The 3,524-nt window shown below is 36.8% G+C and overlaps 1 pseudogene; it reads left to right on the forward strand.

Annotated features, from left to right (window-relative positions):
• LOC111390763 overlaps positions 1-2,042 on the forward strand; it is a 9,084-nt pseudogene extending 7,042 nt beyond the window's left edge.
• The last annotated feature ends 1,482 nt before the right edge of the window (positions 2,043-3,524 follow it).

Genomic DNA, 3,524 nt, shown 5'->3' on the forward strand with positions numbered 1-3,524 from the left:
TCATCATTTGAATATCTATATTTTTATGAATCCGTGAGCTCCTGTTCGTTGTCATATTAGGTTGATACTATGATCATTCAAGCCATTATCTTGCTGGATGACCTTGACAAAGAGCTAAACACGTACGCAATGAGGGTTAGAGAATGGTATGGCTGGAATTTTCCAGAGCTTGCCAAGATTGTACAAGACAATATTCTTTATGCCAAGACTGTTAAGTCGATGGGTAACCGCACAAATGCTGCAAAACATGACTTCTTAGAGGTAGAAATTTAGTTTTTCTTTATGATCCCCCTGTCCCTCCTCTCATTTTACTTAGAAAAAAGTTCATTCCATGTGAAAATGTATATCACGGTTTCAAATATCCAATAGTGTCTCAATTTTGTCTAGCTGATTAGCTTTAAAAATTAAAGCCTCTACTTGGTTGCATGATCTTTTTGTTTTTTTTTTGTTTTTTTTTTTGTTTTTTTTCTAAATAAAAGTGCGAGACTTGAGTATAACGATGTGGATCCTCACTTGCAGAGTTGCTGCTAGGTTTTAGTTCGAAGTCCCCCTAAATCCAAGGGCCATAAACCAGCTACTCATGAATTCATCTAAATATTTGTGGTCCACCTTAAGGTTTTATCAACAAGTTCATGCAAGACATACCTGGTATACGGTCTACATGTAGCACACTTGAGGAGAAAGAGTTACATTTCTTTTCAGATTGTAACTCGTATCAATTGGGTAAAATTTCTAGTTTCTGCATATTATTTGTTCTTCTGGGCAGCAGATATAATTGGAAAGCATGAAATTTTTTTCATTTTCTTATTCCAATTACCTTTGTAAAATAAATTGTGTTGATAGATACTCCCAGAAGAAGTGGAGACAGAGCTGAAAGAAGCATCCATGATTTCCATGGGAACTGAAGTTAGTGACCTTGATTTGGAGAATATTAAAGATTTGTGCAACCAAGTTCTTTCACTTGCAGAATATAGATCTCAACTGTATGATTATTTAAAAAGCAGGATGAACACCATTGCCCCTAACCTCACTGCTCTAGTTGGAGAGCTTTTTGGTGCTTGCATTATTGCTCATGGAGGCAGCTTATTGAATGTTGCAAAGCAACTTGGAAGTACTGTTCAGATACTTGGTGCAGGGAAGGCTCTCTTCAGAGCTTTGAAGACTAAGCACGCAACTCCGAAATATGGTCTTATATAACACGCATCTTTAATTGATCAGGCAGCACCCAAATACAAGGGTAAAATTTCACGGTCTCTTGCTGCCAAAACTGCATTGGCTATTCGATATGATGCCCTTGGAGATGGCGAAGATAACTCCATGGGATTGGAAAATAGAGCCAAGGTATGTTAACTCCTATTTTATGATAAATTTCACTCATCCTATTTATCCCTTTTTTATGACTTCTCACTCAATTCCTACAGCTTGAAGCGCGTTTAAGGAACTTGGAAGGCAGAGAGCTCAGTTGTTCTGCTGGGTCTGTTAAAGGCAAACCTAAGATGGAAATCTACGACAAGGACCGCAAGGGGTCAGGCGGATTGATCTCACCCGCCAAGGTCATTGGCTTGTTTCAACTGTTTCTCGCTATATAATTTTCCATTCTTGTCATAAATTAAATTTATTATGTGTGCAGAATTACAATCCTTCAGCTGATTCCATTCTTGGATTGACTGAGCCATTGGCTGAGAAAACTGATGAAAAGAGCCAAAAGAAGAGAAGGAATGAAGCAGATGGGGAAGCTGGCAACGAGGTTCTTGTTGCTGATGAAGAGAAGAAGAAGAAGAAGAAGAAGTCTGATGCTGAAGAGGCTGCTGCTGTGTCAAATGATGGTGTGGGTGGTGTGGCACCTGAAGACTTGGCAGTTGTTAAAAGGGAAAAGAAGAAAAAGAAGAAGCATATAGCTGATAATGCTGAGTTACAAAATGCAGACGTCAATGTTGTAGCAGAAGAGAAGGCACTTTAAGCCTAGTGAAGAAGTTGAAACCCCAAGCAAAAAGAAAGAGAAAAAGAAGAGAAAGAGTGATGACTGACGGGATAGAAATATGTATGTGCTATGCAAACATATTTATTAACATTTTTGTCTAGTTGATTAGGCAGTGTTTCACATGTAAAATCATGCTTTTAAGATCGGGATGTACCATTGGAAGGATTTTTGTTTGTCTGAGTTTCATAGCCCAACAAATTTGAAAGACAATTTTAGGCCTATGAGTTATGTCAAGGGCTGTTTCCTTTGTCCGCTACATGAAACCTTCCACAATTTCTTGTTAGTGAATGCATTGCATGAGATGCTTTCTAGTGAAAAGAGTACAGAGATTTGTTAGTATATTTTTTTATCATTAAGAATGTCTGTAATTTGTAAATAAATTCAACAGTTAACTTAGTAAATAGAATTGTGTCTTGAGCTTATCAGTCACGTGATCAGAAAGATTATGGGACAAAGAAACCATAATACATGAAAAGCTGGGGACAGTGCCTACCTTGGCACCCACTCCATTCTCAATGTATATTCGTCAAAGCTCCAAAATGTAAAGACTATAATGCCCCTCCTTGGTTGTAACAACTCTTTCTATTCATGTAAAAGAAGGAAGAATACGAACAGGTATCCGAATAAGGGAAGGTCCAAATGGTCTTCTCAAGAGAGACACTGTCACGGGAAAATACTCGTGATCTGTTAAGCACTAAAGTACTGTCTTCACTTTACTTGGTATTTGATGAGCAGACATTCATTCCATGAGGAGGAAGAAACCTAAATATTCCCTTGTTACTCTCCCATTTAAATTTTTAACGGAGGAATGAAGAAGATAAGAGAAACTAACAAAAATATTATCCCATTATAAGCAGAGAAAGATTGATATATTTCTCAATTAATATTTACATTACCAATACACCTTATTTATATTACACGAAGAGGAGAAAAAAAGGAAAATAAAATCTGCTAATTAAGGAAGTAATTCACCCTACCAATTAACCTAAAATTACAATCTATAATTTATATTATTTTCATTCTTCCTACACTCCCCCGTAAGTTGGACTGTAGGTGTTGATCATGTTCAACTTGCAGTTGAGGTCGTCAAACGTGTGTTGAGACAATCCCTTGGTAAAGATATTTGCAATTTGTTCCTTTGTGGTTACATATGTCATACAGATAATCTCATCGTCCACTTTTTCTTTGATAAAATGTCTGTCCACCTCTATATGTTTGGTCCTGTCATGTTGTACTGGGTTGAGAGAAATATTGATGACTGCTTTTGTGATGCCCAAAACTTAAGTTTCGAGTGTCACGTACTAAACATAATAGCTTCTGCCCTTGATACATGTAAATACTCTTAAATAGAAGTATTACATGTTAGAAACTTATTTTCAATTTGGTAAAATGTCTCTTATAAATTTTAATGGCCCGCAAAAGCGCATATCGACAAGAAATTATACTTTACATATATGGACTCTGCACTGCCACGGTTAGTTGGGGGCAGCAAGTTTGACTATTTTTATAAAATTCATCCCAACTCCGTTTTCTATGAAATTTA

This window comes from Olea europaea, unplaced genomic scaffold (assembly GCF_002742605.1).
Source record: "Olea europaea var. sylvestris unplaced genomic scaffold, O_europaea_v1 scaffold713, whole genome shotgun sequence".
Taxonomy (NCBI): domain Eukaryota; kingdom Viridiplantae; phylum Streptophyta; class Magnoliopsida; order Lamiales; family Oleaceae; genus Olea; species Olea europaea.